We start from the raw sequence: 18,110 nt of genomic DNA on the forward strand, positions 1-18,110 counted from the left end.
TTAGGGGAGATAACCAGCGCAGCACTGGAGTTACACAATGGACGCCGAGGGAACAGATGCGCAGTCGAGCGGGGCACCAAATTAAGTGGAGGGAAGAATTAACAAAATATGCGGGCGCAATATGGAATCAGCTAGCGCAAGAGTGGGGTAATCGGAGATCGATGTGAGATGACTTCATCCTGCTGTGCAGATAAAAATCGGCGGCCACTTCTGCCCCTGCTGATATTAATGATCGCAACGACAGCGCTTCCGCATTCCAAGGTCATTAGCAGCAAAACAAGTAAACACGCTGCTAATTTCGTTTCCTAGATAGAATGTATGCATACTTTCAACAAGGAATAGAAAAATTAAGACATATTCGTAAAGTACGAATATTTTGCGCTCAACGAATCTGTACACCATTTGAAATGTGTGAACCTTTAGGGCTCATATTGGGGCACAACAGTAATCCTCATCTATCATGTCCGCATTCATTTCTTTAGCGTTGCACTCGTTACTTCATGGTCCGTAATGGCAAGCGAGTTATCAGCGTTACATAGCATAAACAATAGAAAAGTAGCCAGCACAGACTTTGAAGAAGGCAACAGGAGCAATGCAGATGACTATTATTATTGTTGGACAAGATAAGCCCAAAAAGTTGCGAACTTTTCAAGGGTGTAGCATCTAACAAAATGCTCGCTCTAGAACAGATAAGACGCACAAAAAAATAGAAAACCCTGCGCTGCCCAGTAAATGTTCGCTCAGGAGCCTGTCCTCGTGCACCATGAATACCTACGCATGATCTCTCCTGTAAAGGCCATTGTTGATAAATGACGAAGTTTACTTTTGCGTTATTCGAGCACGCGGAATACTGTAACCACAAACACCAGGAGGGAGGCTCGCGAGAGGCTCGTGTTGTTTTTATTCGTTTCTATATGTATAGTCTCTATATGTATACTGAAGAACTTTAGTTCATTTTCTATTTTTTTTCCCAAGATTGGCAGGGAGACTTGAACCAAAGTGCATAGTGACTAAATATTGAGGAAATATCTTGGTGCCACGTCGTAGCATAGTCCTAGACAGTCGGCTTTTCGCTGTTTTTCTTTCTCGTAGAGCAATATATAGTGCAAACAGTAATACACATTATCTCTGTTTGCGTAGTGCACAATGCATGTCTAAATTTTCTATAAGTTTATATCAAACTATGAAGAAAGAAATTGTTCCATATAAAGCGTTGCGCAGTATATTTCCTGCGTATACTTCTACAGGTAGTAGTAATGGAGTATATAGGAGAGATGTCAGCACGTGGTGATTAATATTATAGGTTAAAATTTTTGTGGAAATGTAATTTTTATAGATCACGGCAAACCTTTCGTGTAAATTACGCATGGATGGTGTGTGCATCAGGTGTGGCATATAATGCAGTCTTAGGTCATATTTTTGTGAACAGAACTGATAAACCCAACTAATAATGATGTGAAGGAAAGGAGAGGGATGTGACGGAAATAACCTAGGGTCCCATAGCAATATTAATGCTGTACATGTTTGCTACAACCAGTCCCCGTTAGAATATGACATATAAAACATTCATTTGACCAAATGTTTAAAGGATACATTACATCAGTGGTCGATTTATGTCATCCAGTTCTGAGGTGTTTTAGAAAGACAATCTTGAACAGTGTCAAATTACCATGTTCTGCGCAGGTTCTTGAGCATAAAACCAAGTAATAAATCAATAGTGCTCAGGGAAGAGAGGTCCTCTTTTATGTCTCATTATACGAAGATGAAGATTCTATGGATACTTTGGGTGGAACAAGAATATGGCAATATATTTAACACAGTGTTCAAGAACTGGCCTCACGAATTCCTTGTAGTAATAATTACTGTGTGAATTGCTTGCCTGCTGGCTACAAGCATCCCAAAGGGAACACGTAACGTGATTACATCAGCACATAAACAGCTTAGATCGTATAACCAGTAGCAAGTTTAAAGCTTTATGGGTGTACGAACATTTGAAATTTGCAATAGTAATTGAATAGTCATCATTATTTGAGTCGCGTTTGGTTCGGCAATTCACCATTTGATGTTGTGAAGAATTGGGTCCGTTGTAATGATAGAGAAAAATAATTCCTACTGTTCACAGGTAGAGAAAGTGATGCAATTGCAGAATCCTAAGAATGAATCTGGTGCCAGACAGCTCATGTTGCATGTAAACAAATGGGTTCATAGGCCAATGCATGGATTACACTTATGCGTAACTGTTTTGTTTTTAACTTCGCATGTCTCGTCCCATGCTACCGGCAATCTTGCTTCTTTCATTTAGAAAAAGCGCTTTATTATATCGTCAGTGTTACCATGATTGTTTTTGTGGAAACAGTGCAGAAGTAATGCAGCTTATTAGCGCCTCCAAGAAGGAATATGCATGGACAGTTGCATGTTCTGACAAGTGTGTTTTGTTTGAATATTTTCGTTGGATTATTCCACGAGCGACGCTCACCTTTCCTTTCGTTTTCATTTTAAAGATATTCAGTTGAATTTACCTACACTTGATAAAGGCATAAGATATATAAAGTAAAACAAATAGGTCAATTTATGCCAAGCATTCCAATAAGCTTTGTGGTTAACTTTCTTTAGAAAATAGACGAATTAGACAATTGATTCTATGACTGCATGGAGTTTTTCACGAATATTTCAATTCGAACATCCGGCGATCGATCACAGGTGAAAAACTCACAAAATATTGTCGTGCGGACTTAGGCATGACGCTCTTGAATCCTTGATACTCCTTGAAAAATCATACTTGCTTTTATGTCTGCAGGTCCTGTTTATATTATTTGACTATTACATCGAATTCCTATAACTTTACCTCTGAACTACATTCTTTGCAATTACCAGTGAAATTATTCGTGTGCATTCCATCTAAACAAGAAGCAAGCTTTCAAAGGCACTCATTACAGCGGCAACGCCTTCCTGCACCTTAGAAGAAGTCCTTGTTGGGCAAGTTGGTGCATATTAGCGAACAGATTTAGAACTGCAGAAACACACGACCACACAGACGGAGAGCACGCAAGGACAGGGGCGGCCGGGCTCCTGCGTGTAGCAAGCTTGTTGTCCTACCGGTTCACAAATAATTTGATAGTCTGCACGAGTTGGCTTGCTAGCAGAGTCCGCACTTTGTTCAGTTAACTGAAGAAGGCCTGACTCTCATTTTTGCACCTCCCTAGGTTAGAGGAATTGTCTTTCACCGCACGTAGGTTATTACTGCAACAATGTGCTCGTTCTCAGCAGACAGAGCTTGCGAATACTTTTTCGCTTCATGGATACCATGCCCGCATTATGTTATTACATGTGCTATGAAATCTAAGTTCACTCTATGTGCACATGATCTTCTGGTGACACAGTTGTGGTGTACTTTTCATACGGACTATACTATTATCTTAGCATGCGTTGGAGTGCAGGGCAAACGGCCTTTTCTGCACTTTGACACATGCTGCAAACAATAAGGTTTCATGTGGAAAGTGTCAATGATCAGAGCAACGTTCCGCTGTGCCTCCCCCCCAAGGCACCTTTTAGAAAACTTTAATTAATTGTTTGTGGAGGATTCTGACCAAAGTACATCTGGAATTATACAGTTGTCTATTGACGCATGCACTGAAGCACATCGGGCTTGTGCGTCAGAACCAATGAATCTGCCAGCAAAACTAGTAGTGACGTCAGCTTCAAGGCGTGTTTTCCTTATGACGTGTTGAACAGGAGCAAGATTCGGGAACGTAAAGTGACAGAGATGACCTGAAGACTTATCTAGTTATCATACACCGTCCGCGGCAATTCCTAGCGCGTGGCCGTCTTGAGAAATGCATTAGGGAAGTAACATTCGAAAGCGAAACTTTCATGTGTCTTTCTTTAACTGGTCCACTGCTACTGCGGCTCCTGCTACTGCCTTGTAGACAGCGTTCGAGGATGGTTGAGAGCTCACAAAAGGCGCGCGGAAGACGAGATAGGTGACGTCAACGACGTTTCGATAAGGCGAGACCACAATGGCCTCTGGCGCGCCCGGGGGCTCAACAATGCCTTCTGGAGCTCCCTGGCGGACGCAGGAATGCCCTCTGGACGCGTTAATTAGAGGTCATCATCATCATCATCATCTGACTACGCCCTATGCAGGGCAAAGGAAAGGCCTCTCCCATACTTCAACTACCCCAGTCACGTGCTAATTATGGCCATGCTATCCCTGCAAACTTCATAATTTTATCCGCACACCTAAGTTTCTGCCACCCCATGCCACGCTTCCCTTCTCTTGGAATCCATCCGTAACCCTTAATGACCATCGGTTATCTTCCGTCCTTATTACATTCCCTGCCCATGGCCATTTCATTTTCTTGATTTCAACTAAGATGGCATTACCTCGCGTTTGTTCCATCACCCAATCTGCGCTCTTCTTTAGAGCGCAGATTCGCTCTTCTTTAGAGCGCAGATTCGCTCTTCTTTAGAGCGCAGAATCTGCGCTCTTCTTTTAGTAAGCCTCCATGTTTCTGCCCCGTAGGTGAGTACAGGTAAGACGCAGCTGTTATACACTTTTCTCTTGAGGAATAATGACAACCTGCTGTGTACGCGCTGTTAGCCGGTGCAAAAGCATTGCAGGAGCAACCACGCTTGCGTCGCTGCTCAGGCACAACAGCAACGACCATGCTCGGATCAGGTGGAAAGAGTGTTAGAGAGGGTGTAGTTAGAGAGGAGGCCAGTAATGAGTACAACCGGATGCCGTACCGACACAGTCCGTAAACGGGCAGATAACTTTGGCGTTCTGCGTTCATGGTCGTTCAGCTAACCTGCTACGGGAAGAACAATGCTTCATCAGAAAGCATGGCTGAATTGGGCTCCCGTCAGTAAACGAATTAGTAAATGAATGACGCATATGCCATCGAGATCACCGCCAAATTGCGTGAATAAACCAAAGCCACACAGAAAGCTTCGCTTACATTCATTCACACAGTGCGAGTGGGTCTGCATACATTTTATACAAAAATCAAAACACGCATATTTTATGATTTACAGGGTGAATCAGACATTTTTCGCCCCGATTTTTTTAGAAAGAATGTGCCTCTAAGCGCGAAGTCAACGTATCCATTCCTAGCGGTGGACCTTGCTTGGCCTTGCCCGGCGTAATCTGCCCGTAGCTGCTCGGCACGGCGCTGCTGTAAGTTGTTGGAGACGGCGGTTGTGCTTCACTCGTGCACAGCGTACGAGCAGCGAAGTGTGGTTTCTTTTCAATGGAGCAAAGGAACGCAAAGACTTAGAAATCCACAGGGAAAGGCAACCCACGTATGGGGAAAGATGTCTTGCTTTCGAAATTATGAGGCGCTGGGGGTTTTGATATCGCGAAAGGCCCTGAAGATCGACTGTGGCTGCACAGTTAGTCGGACGAATTTCACCGCAGAGGCGTCTCAAATTTAGTGCTACGATGGAACAAATCTTTGAACTGGTGCAGGGACCGGCTTGGAAAAACAGTCTAAGATACGTAGAATAGTACCTATATTTGTAATTACCTGTATGAACAGATTGAGAAGAAGGTAAAAGCCAGGAACGTTTCGAGAAAGGGACTTGCCTTTTTCAAGGCAACATAAGCTGTGGCATTGAAAAAGACAAGTCAACTTGTCAAAGCGCTGGCTCCCGCTTTTACCTTGTTTTCGTTTTGCTCATCACCTTGACTTCCTATTTCCCGCCTTAACCACGGTTTCCCCTAATTATCTGTACGTACCTTGTTCTGACAAATGAAAATTGGGCAAAGACTTTCTCACTGACCTCGTATATCAAAATTTTCTGATGGTGAATTTTGAAAAACACAGATTATCTACAATATTATCTTCAAAATACGCTGATTCTCAGCACTGTGAGACGACAACGTCAGTGTACGTATGACACAGACAAGAACTCCTAAACCAGTGATAGGATACTCGAATTAGATGTAGTTAGTTGTTTGTCATGTAGATGACGGAGCTGAATACATAACGATTTATATTAGATGTCGTTCCATAGTACGTACCGTAGAGAGGTGGCTGCTGTAGCAAAGTAGGTGTGTCTTAGTGTATGTAATCTATCGTATTATAGTGCGCATAAAATAGCTAGCCAAGCATTGCGCCTATTTTAGCGGTATACAACTTTAGAACATCTTGTTCAGTTCAAGCACACAACGTCGCAGAGTAATAGCTTTAGAGTGAACTTAAAAAGTGTCACCGAAGAGACCTTTTTGGGTTGAAGGAACTGTACACTGATCTACCAAAGGTCTAGAATATATTAGGACGAAATAACGTCAAGGAACTGAATTCGTGCCTATGATCAGTGACGCTCGAAAGAGCATTAAATACCAGGCCAATAACCTTGGTGAGCAGTTCAAATATACGTGTAATTCAGCTCTCAGATTAGCAAAATGCTTGTCGGGTGTACAAAAAAAGGAAAGAAACCACTGTGTCTTCTTATATGTAGTTCAAGTGAATCTCACATTTTTTTCAATATTCTTTAAATAAAAGCCGCTTTGGAATGCTGTACAATGTCCACACCTTGACCTGGCATAATTCTTTATGAAAATATATTAGCGTATATTTCAATGAAAAAATGATATTTCTGACGCTCCTAAATAGAATTTAGACTGCAGGGAATCTTAGCAGTGGTTGGAAACTAACCAATGTAATTGTGTTCGAAGCAGAACAGCTTCTTTTCTGATCAGTCCCTGCAGATTTAGGGCTGTCACTATTGGCCTACGCAAGCTGCTCGGTGAAAAAAAAAAATTATAGGTTGCCGCTTTCTCGGGAGCATTTCTTCAAGAGCGGCAGGCTGCTTGGCCACTATATGCAGTGTAGCTAAAACAATAATCAGCCTTTATGCAATGTACCTATATATTTATTCTTCTTGTGCTTCGTAGATATACAAAAATATGCAGATTGTTCAAGAATTGCATGCGAAAAATGCATTCTTCAAAAATTGATTCATATTTACATCTCGAATACACACATGAATGTTGTCTTGGAGAAACAAATGTGCAGCTAGCGATCTAAATGTTGATATTAATTGACAACTGTCGGACCAACAAAACGCAAGCCTAAAAATACTTCGCACAATATCGTACAACTAATTCCTCATTTGAGACATTCAAAATGAAATCACCTAGAAATATTTAGAACATTCAAAGGCTAATATGACGTATCTCGCGGCAATGACATGAAATTCGTGTTAAATTTGAACTATGCCCTCGTAGGATCACGATAAGATTACGGAACGGTAATATGTATGAACGGGCCTCACGTACTATGCACAACATCCTGTATTATGCACGAAACTTGTGCATTTAGAGCCCTTCTCTTGAAGAATCTTTCAGGAGTACAATATCATGATGATTGCCGCATTACATAGCTCTACTCCTAGCCTAAATTTATACGAGATATACGAGATGGGGAACTCAGAAAATAACCGCAATTTCATTTCATTTTTTTATTGAATACAACTTTTCTTGCAAGAACAACATTATTCACCCTGAAAGTGCTCCCCATTAGTACTAATGCACTTGTCCAAACGTTCATTACATTGTTAAAAGCACCTTGCATATTCGGCTTCTGTTATGCCTGCAAGCGCTGTCATGACATTGGGTTTTACTTCATCGACATTGGAAAACGCTTGTCTTTCAAGTCCTTTTTCAGTCGCCGCAACAAGAAGTCCGCAAGAGCCAAATCTGGCCAATAGCACGCGGGGGTGCAGGTTACAGAGTCTCGATGTCCTCACGGCCCGCCGGTTGAGCGGCGAGCGAGGATGACATCGATGCACCCTAGTCGAGGTGGTCGCCTGCGTTGTGGCCAGAAACCGGCGAATACAGAGCTGTGTGCGTGGGAGCATTGTCATGTTGCAGGAACGACTCGCCGAAATTCCACGAGGCCGGGCATTTTTGCGCCACACTTCCGCGCAGCCGTTTAAACACCTCAAAATAGGAGTGAAATAGTTGGCTGACGGTCTGGTTCCGAGCGGCGAACTCCCAGTGTACGATTCCTTTGATGTCGAAAAAAAAAAACAGAAATCAAGCGCATCAGCATCATCTCCAAATTCAGTTTAGCGTTGCCAGTTTTTTGGCCTAGGCGAGCCAGGTGACTTCCCATGACTTGTCTGCTGCTTACTTTCGAGATTGTACCTATATCACCATGACTCGTCGCCTGTTATGATTTTGCTGAGACACTCTGGATGATTTCTGCCGTTGCCTTTTGTTACACAACAGGATTTACGCGACTATCCTTTCGCTGTTCGATGAAAAGTCTGGCCCAAAATGACAGCAACGCGCCGCATTCTGAAATCATCCTGTAAAATGCGCTGAATGGAGCTCCAGGATAACAACGCTAAGTCTTCGAGTTCGTCGATTGTTCTGCTTCAATCTTCCCTGAAGAGATCACAGATTTTACAGATATTGTTCTTGTTTCGCGCACTTGAAGGGCGACTGTAATGGGGCTGACCTTCAATGGTCGTTTTCCCATTTTAAGTCAAGCAAACCATTCGTGCACCTGCATTTTACTGAAAGCATGTTCTTTGTAGACTGTTTGCTTTACAACGATAGTTCTGCCGGCCATTTTACGGGGTAAAAAAAATCTTCACAGCGGCACGTTGTTTGTAAGAATCTGTCCTACTTTCGTGAAATGGAGTGCGCTACGAACACAGACGCAGAACTGTGAGATAACCCACACGCATCATTGTCGGTTGCCACCACTTGGTAGACTTACGCAGGAGAGGTCTTGCCACAGCGCCACAGTGGCGCAACCTCGCACTAAAGTACACAATCCTCAGGAGTACCATTTCGGTTATTTTTATGTCCACTAAGCTTATCGGGTGAACCCATATTTTCTAATACTGAATGAGGCGCCGACCGAAACCTGATATTTAGTCTAATTGCATCTTCGCGGCGCAGAAACACTTATTTGACGACGAGGTCGTTCTACTAACTACCTTGATGAACCTAAGGCATCTTTGGCATTCCGAATGTATACACAGATATACGTCGTTGATGGAAGTAACCAAAAATTATCCACAACTGCTCTAACACTACCACTCCTTCAAGAGCAGGTTCAGTATATCTTGAGCCCATTATTATACTTAGACATTGAAATAAGCAGCTGGCCTTTCCAATGCACGCATAGGTCTACTCTGTTTTCTAAAGAAATTTTAAATCCAATAACAGACTGCTTCACACAAAAAACGACGGAAATATTTCACCGTGAAACGAACAAACAAATTGTGCAGACACACTATACGACTCAGTTGTATGTGAAGCATCTTGCATGCACCTGGCTTTCCCGCATCATTTAGGTTACCGCCATTACCAAGTGAAGGCACGTGGTTGTGTACGTTGAGTAGCTGCCCGAACGGGTCGTGAGCGTACGTGTGTGCGACCACATCTGCACGACGACGGCCGTGGCTAGCACTATGGCATGGCACAAGGGAGTGGCTCCCACGGCGGTCGTTTAACGTGACATTACAACATGACTGTTTTGGGGTTCTGCTAGTGTAGTAAACGAAGCCGTAACCGAGACAAACGCAGATTGTGACGTCATCAGCAACTGCGTTTTATACAATCGTAGGTGTCTATGTTTACGCGATGCGGTGCTAGGTGCAAAAGACATTGGTATTTATAGAGCAGCAAGGAAACAAACACGATTAACTTCGGTGATAAGGAAGTTCATATAAAGTCACATATTTTGTATGTAAACTGCTACGAGGAAAGTGTTAAAAAACGTGTGCCGGACATAGAAATAATGCAGTGTAACACGAAACCCTGAAGCGTGAGCTGCCACTTGGAAAGAAGGCGAGAAAGTTGCACCTGGAGCATGCACCAAGTATATAAAAGACCTGGAAGCCTTACGAAGGAAAGAAATGTGCGTAATATCGTGGCCTCGTCTACATTCTGCTTTTAGGCATGCAGTTGAACAGCGACAAAATTCTTAATGCTGCATATACTGTGCAGCAGGGACAATGAGTTGTCCGGTAGGGTCAGGCCCAATAAAGACCGATTAGAGCAGCGGAGACTCAGAAACGCTGACCCTCCGCTTTTTCCACTGGAAATAATATTTCATTAAAGAACAGAAATATTCGGGCAGCTGCCTTGACAGAACATTCCTGTAAAGCGCCGTTTTATATTTTTGCTTTGTCTATTATTTAACAAGTTCTTTCTGTTTTACATTAACATGAATTTGTGTTTAAAGACAGTTATCTGTTTCGTATTACAGCAAGAGTTCTGTTTCCATTTTAAATTTTGCTCTTATTAAGGTGAAAGGCTTTATAGGGTCATGGTGAACTTTGTGTCAGCAGACCTGACCGTCGCAGTGTGCGTCGAAGGGGGATCACGCCATATGAAGACCGAATAAACACAGATTAAAGAATGAAAACTGATTGATAGTGACAGTTAGGGAATGATAACATTAAAATATATATTGGTAGAAGTTAATAATGACTAGTAATGGCTACTTATGTATACTAATGACTTGTAATGACTACTAATACTACGAAATGACCAATAGGTCTAACGACAACTTGTAACGACTACAATTGATTGGAAATGACTGAATATGCTCAGTAATCACGAGTAATTACCAATAAAGACTGAAATGACTTGTAATTATTGATGACTAGGAAATGGCCAATATGTCTAAGGACAAATTGTAACGACTACAAGTGATTAAAAATAAACAAGCACGCTTAGTAATGACCAGTAATGACGAATAATGACTTAAATGACTTGTAATGACTATTGATGACTGCGACATGACCAACATGTCTAACGGCGGCTTCTAATGACCACAATTGATTACAAATGACTAAAAAACGTAGTAGTGAGCAGTAATGACTAATAATGATTGAAATGACTTACAATGACTAGTATTGACCACGAAATGACAAATATGTCTAACGACAGCTTGTAATGACTACAATTCTTCAGAAATAACTGAAGATGCTTACTAATGACAAGTAATGACTAATAATGACCGAACTGACTTGTAATAAATAATAATTACTATATGACCAACATGTCTAACGGTGACTTGTAATGACCGCAATTGATTTCAAATGAATAAAAATGGTTAGCAGTGAGCAGTAATGACCAACAGAAAGAAGAGAAAGAGAAGAGACAAAGAGAAAGAGTCGAATTATAAGAGGAAGAAGAGAAGGCTTTCGCCGTTCACCTATCAAGAGAGATCTCAAGAGACCCTGAAATTTTTAAATGATATTTTCTGTTTCTTTTTTACAAAAAATGCATGTGTAAAACAATTATCCATTTTAAACCAACGAAACATTTTTCTGTTACTTCGCATGTTTTCCTTTTCCAAGGTACAGAAATGTCATGTGCAAAGAAAATATTGTATTGTGATGAATAATGGGCGAACGAGGATGATCGCTGTAGCCAAAGCTTCGATGGGACATTTCTCTTCTTTAGGGTGGTAGCCGCTCTCACGAAGTTTTCTTTGTCGAAACGTTGAGTGCAGCCGATGTACCTTCTTCGACCACAGTTTATCACTTATAGCAGCCATTTTGATGTGAACTTCTGTCCTGTTTGAGTATTCTATCGCCCATCCCATAATCATTATGGAGTAACAAATATCACGTAAATATGCAGCTGGATTCAAAACGGAAATTGGGCTGTGTGGTCCAAGCAAGAAATATTAAACTCTAGCGCAACAGAGACAAAGGTTACACGCAGCTCTCGTGCGTGTCTCCGTTTTTACTTTACTCACTCTTATTGCACTGCTTTTAAATATTGTCAGCACTTTTTACTAAGTGGTTGAACGAACTAATTTGTAATTTAAGACATTGTAGAAGAAAATGAATTCTTGTTTTATTTTACAATAAAAGATCACTAGACAGATAAATATGAAAACAGGAAAATATTGGAACAGCTTATGTGCTCTAGGTTCAGAAAACAAGCAGCATCGGTTTTCCTCTAGGTTTTATAAGAGCTTACAAGTCAATTTCTAAGGCTATAGAAAAGTTTCCGCTTGCCATGGATCGTACGCGTACGTAAAGAAGGAAGAACAAGAAAAAGTACGCGCCCTTTCAAAGCAAGGCGAGCGAAGTAAATAAATACGCACATCTTTGTGTATAATAGACAGTGATTGCCAATTTCCCCGACCCTGTCAGTAAACTTGTTTTGAATTAGTCGCAGCACGCATTCATGCAAAAATTGTCGACACATAATAGTACGAAGATGGGTGTGCAGTTTGCATGATGCATCCTGGTAGGTGCGCAATGTGTGTTATGTCACAGTGTCCAGATATTGTGAAGTGCACATTGAAGAGGTGCGTATATTCAGAATGCAGATACACTCGAATGCTTTTTTGATATGAAAAGGAACTGCTCTGGAAAGTCAGATATTAGTTTAAGCATCGTAGCTGACTGCCAAAATAGCAAAAATGTTCTCACCAGAAGATTGTTTAATCTAAATTCACTCTTACCTTTTTTTTCTATGAATGAATTCTGGGGTGTTACACGCCAAAACCACGATCTGGTTAAGACGCACGGCTTAGTACAGTACTCCGGATTAGTTTTGATAACCAAGTGATACTTAACATGCCCCCAATGCTCGGGACAAGGGCGTTTTTCCAATTCACCCCAACCAAAATGCAGCCGCCTCGGCCAGCATTCCATCCCACGACCTCGTGCTTAGGAACGCAACACCATCTTCGCTTAGCCAACACGGCGTTTTTTTTTTTACATAAACCAAGGATACAGATATTTATTTGAGCCTTGCACGACGAAGAGCAGGTGGAGTTGGTGAACACTGTGGTAAATGATGCTACAAAGAAGAGCCAGGCTACAGTTTGTTTCGTATGAACATAGAAAAGAGTTTCATTTTAAAACAAGAAAAACTGACGGTGAAATAAGCCACATGAAAGCAAAACAGAAGCAGCGAACTTCTTACTACAGAGCAAGAGAACCAGACACCTGGGCAAGGTTCTGACTGGTGTTGCGTGAGTCGTGGGCCGCTTTTTTTGTCGCGACAATAGATTGGAATTTCTACAGGTACTGCTCCCCGAGGGCACATGTAACCGGCAAATGGAGGCCTCAGAAGAGCACCTGAAATTATATTAAAAGACGCGGCGCAGGATCTCAGGGCACCCAAGGGGTAGCGGGGAATCAAAGGTGGAAGCAGGGTGGCCCGCGGGTTGGGGCCGCCGAGGCCGCAGTGTGCCAAGGGGGGATCACATAAAAAATTCGCTGTCCGCTATCGTGAACAGCCGATCTTACGCACCCCTGGTACGTGCAGGCCTCGGCGAGTGCCAACCCATGGACCAGTCAGGGTTCTAGCTTTGATGTCGCCGTTGCCGCTTTGGTGTCCTGGAGGCGCCGCCAATAATTAGAAATAATTACACGTCACTACAACTAGTAAAAACATGATTGAATAACTATAATCGTGTCGAGCTGCCAACTTGTGACGCCAAGTTCCGCTCTACCGCGTTCCGCGACTTCTGCAACAACAGTCAGAACTTTGAGGACACCTGACTATTGAGACATTTGGTGCAAGGCCATGCCGCTTTCTTGCGCGCTGGACCTTGGTTCCTCTCTGAGGGCGTCATTCTGCGACTGACCTGAGAAACAACAGTGATGCTTTAATATACATATAACAGTAGCATGATTGCACACAGCTCAGGGGAATGCTTTAGCACAAGGCTTTAGCTTTTTGTGGAAGAGGAGCCAACAAAGCCGTGCAGTGTGTGCGTACCTGATTACCGTGGGGGAAGGCCACTGCCAAATAATGTTTATAACAGCGAGACGACCTTTTTGTTTCAGTTAACTGCAGAATAACAGTACATGGCCCGTCAGGGGCACCGTACACACTTTCAAACAAACAGTACTCACCATGAGACAAAGTGTGGGCCCCCCCTCACATTTACACACATCTACACGCACACAACGCACACACACAACACACAACACAGACACAACTCCACGTTTGGGGTCATTGTCTGTTTCAAAAATGTAGAACTCTATGGTGAACATTGCACTGACAAGCTTCATTCATTATTGTGAATATGCACTAAGCTAGAAGATCTGTGAACTAAAGGTTATTTGAAGCCTCGGTGATTTTCTTCTTTAAGTACAGTTAAGCGTGCAAAAGGAGACATTTAGAATGACTATTCCTTCATAATAAAGAAAAACAGACTATGAGGACAAAGAGGCAACGTGCCCGCGACTTTTGAGCGGATGATGGACACTATTCTTCGAGGCCTCAAATGGAACACGTGCTTGTGTTATTTGGATGGTGGAGTAGTGTTCGCATCAGATTTTCCTACTCACCCTCATCCCTTGGAGCAGGTTTTACTAAACCTGAAAAATGTCAATTGGGGCACGAAAGCTGACAATTCTCTGAAATGTCGTGTCGAAGGACGGCGTTCTCCGTGATGCTGCTAAGCTCCGTGCTGTCAAAGAATTCCCGAGGCTAACATCTCTAAAGACTTGCGCAGTTTCATTGGCCTCTGCTCGTACTTCTGCTGCTTTATTCGAAATTTCGCTTTGATTATGGCACCTCTGACAGAGCTTCTTCGGGGAGACCCTAATATTCCTCGTGGTCCCCGACTTGCGATGATGCGTTCGCGACGCTACGTCGCCTGCTCACAACACCACCGATACTGCGCCATTTAGATCCAACTGCTCCCACGGAAGTCCATACGGATGCTAGCGGTGTTGGTCTTGGCGCTGTGCTCGACCAGCGAAAGCCCGGCTGCCAAGAACATGTTGTTGCTTACGCGAGCCGCACTCTCACGAAAGCTGAAGCGAATTATAAAGTCACGGAAAAAGAATATCTAGCGATCATCCGGGTCATCACTAAATTTTGTACATACCTCTACGGGCGGTCCATTGATGTCGTTACCGATCACCACGCACTTTGCTGGTTGTCGTCTCTCAAGGATCCTTGCGGCGGCCTTGGCCGGTGGGCACTGACGCTCCATGAGTACGATGTCCGGGTTGTGTACCGCTCATGCAAGAAACACGCCGATGCCGATGCTCTTTCGCGCTCTCCTGTCCACGCCGACATTGTCAGTGTCTCCGTCGTAGACGACCCACTTCTCCCATTCGCTTCTGTCGACAAGGCGTTGGAGCAGTGCAAAGGCTCCTAAATTTCATCTTTGAGAGATTACATCTCTGATTCACCTGCACGCCCACCATCCCGAGCGTTACGCCGACAAGCTTCGCACTTCGCCATCTGCGAGGGAATTGTGTATCGCCGTAACTACAGTTCCGACGGCCGCAAGTAGCTGCTTGTAATACCCCGGCAGCTCCGCACTGATGTATGCGCCGCTTTACACGCCGACACTCAGTGCGCACACGCTTAAAGACCTACACCAGACTACGTCACATGTTTTATTGGCGCGGTATGTACACATTTGTGCAAAAGTACATTCGCTCTTCCACAGAATGTCAACGCCGCAACCCTGATCCTCGCAGCCCTTCAGGACCAATGCAACCTCTGCCGTGCCCTTCGTGACCCTTTGACCGCGTTGGGATAGACCTATACGGACCTCTGCCATACTCAGCTGCTGGCAATGGCTGGGTCATTGTAACTATAGACCACCTGACGAGGTATGCAAAACGACCGCTCTGTCAGCCGCGACGGCTCGTGACGTTGCCTCCTTCCTCGTTCAAGGCTTCGTTCTACTTCACGGCGCTCCCCGCGAACTCCTGAGCGACCGTGGCCGCGCCTTTCTCGCCGATGTCATTCAAGAACTCCTCGCTGAATGCCGCGTTATTCATCGCTGCACCACCGCATATCACCCGCAAACAAACGGATTGACAGAGCGCTTTAACCGAACTCTTGGCAACATCCTTTCGATGTATGTCACCTCCAACCACACCAAATGGGACCTCACGCTTCCTTATGTCACGTACACCTACAATACTGCACCCCAGTCAACGACGGGCTTTTATCCCTTCTTACTTCTGTATGGCCGCGAACCATCATTTCCCATTGATACTATTCTTCCTTACTGTCCCGACTTATGAGAGGGTACACCGGTTTCGGAAGCCGCCCGGTATGCAGAAGAATGTCGGCAACTAGCGCGTCCCCTTACAACGTAAGAACAAGTCCTACAGAAATTTCGTCATGACGATGGCTGCCACGACCACCAGTTTTCTCCTGACGCTCTCGTTTGGATGTGGGTGCCTCCTACTTCGACACCAGGTGTTTCCACGAAGTTTGTGTCCCGATACCATGGACCCTATCGAGATCTACAGCAAACTTCTCCGGGGAGCTACGTCATCGAACTTCTGACCGCCCCTACGGACCTGCGTCTCCGAGGCCGCGAAACTGTGCACATAGATCGGCTCAAGCCGTATCACGAGCCCTTCGTCCTCACGACGCCTTAGGCATCCTGTGCGGCTTCGTCTTCAGCGAGGGGGGAAGTTGTAACGAAGAAGAAGTGCGCCGTGCAGAGCTCCGCAGCCAGATCACCAATGCTACTGAAGTGGGGCTCGGGCTAGATGCTGTTCCTAGTTTGACCGGCTAAGCCTACGCTGTTGCGCCTTCCTGTCGGCGTCCTTCGTGTCCTCCACAGCCGTGTCGGACTTCTTTGCCATACTACCCACATAAATTTTCTTTGCGGCCTACATTGCAGTCCATGAATACGCGGGAAATATTGGGTAAAAGAATACGTCCCGCATTGTTTGTAATGTACTTAAAAAGAAAATCACTCAACTCTTAAGATTGGCGAAACAAGAAACGAAGCAGTGCCGATATGCGTTGACTCGAAGAGCAGCCCTCTTGATTATTGAAGGGGGCAGCAAAGGAATACCGCAAACAGCGTGTCATGCTTGGTATAAACAAAAGCGGCGTGTATTAGCAGGGAAAAAAACTAAAATTTTATTTTGTTTTTTTATGCACGTACAATAATTTAGAACAGTTATATTTTAGTTTTGACTCTACTTATAGGCTGGAGATCAAGAAGAACAGGAAGTTCGTATTTCTTATTTTATCAGGTCTTTGTCACAGAACATTCACAGAAAAAAAATCTTTTACGGTCGAGAAAACTTATGTAATTTTTCTTTAAATTATGAGCTTTTTTTTCACAGTTGCAACTAAAAATCTCAAGCGGATGGAAAAGCTCAATCGATGCCGTGGCTGCCAGCGCCTGTTACTCAAATGCCGCAGTGAATAAGCGTATACATGCGGCGATTGCTAGTTAAGACTATTGCGAATGCAAGCATGTTGAAGTTGCGGTACTTCACTACGTTTATCAGGCAGCGGCAAATGCACACATAGCGCTACGCGGCCAACTAACTCATCGCATGCGTCCAGTCTCACTTCCTTCCCCGCAGGGGCGTCTGCGTCAGCAGGCGTTTGGTGTGTTGCGACACCACGGACCCGAGCACACGAGGGTTGGACCCTCCCGCGTGTAACCGTGCGCGGCTTAGCCGTGTCTGGGGAAAGGGGGATCCTGGGGGTTGAGCCGATGCCGGGTGTTCGGACCTTTAAGGCCCCCTGGCGGAGGCAACACACCTCTTTGGCCTCTGCTTCACATAGACGGCACCCCCGGACTGACCCACCCGGGGGAAATCGGTGGTTGCCTTTTCCTGTCTCTCTCTTCCTCTAGTCTTCGTCTTTCTCTCACTTTTCATCTTTCCTGTCTTCTCCTAGCTTCCACTTACTTCCAATTTTTCCAGGCAGCAAGGGTTAACCTTGTGTGAATAGCCAGCCTAGGTTATATCATATTTGGTTATAGTGGTAATGTACAGCTGGCGTTTGCAGGCCGTGTTTTCACAGGTCCTGCAACGTCCCCTTGTAGGACTCCACGGTGGGTGGCTGGCGTTACTGCCGAAATTACAATCTCTTATGGCTTCTTCTTTCCCCCCCTTACCTGATCGCTCCCTCAAGAGGGGGCGCACCGACGATGTCTTCGAATTTTTTGCCAGTCAAAAAGAAACTTTTCCTCGTTTCCATGTAGTGCACTCCGAAACACCAGACAAACCCGTGCGAACAATCTCACCATTCCTCGTGTCCAAGTCTCTTACCCAAGTTTTTGGTACAGGTTATAAAGCATCCAGGATGGCAAGCGGCGATCTCCTCTTGGAACTCCGCAACCAGAAACAGTATGAAAAGCTACCCAATCTAGTTTCAT

Source organism: Dermacentor andersoni, chromosome 10, assembly GCF_023375885.2.
Source record: "Dermacentor andersoni chromosome 10, qqDerAnde1_hic_scaffold, whole genome shotgun sequence".
Taxonomy (NCBI): domain Eukaryota; kingdom Metazoa; phylum Arthropoda; class Arachnida; order Ixodida; family Ixodidae; genus Dermacentor; species Dermacentor andersoni.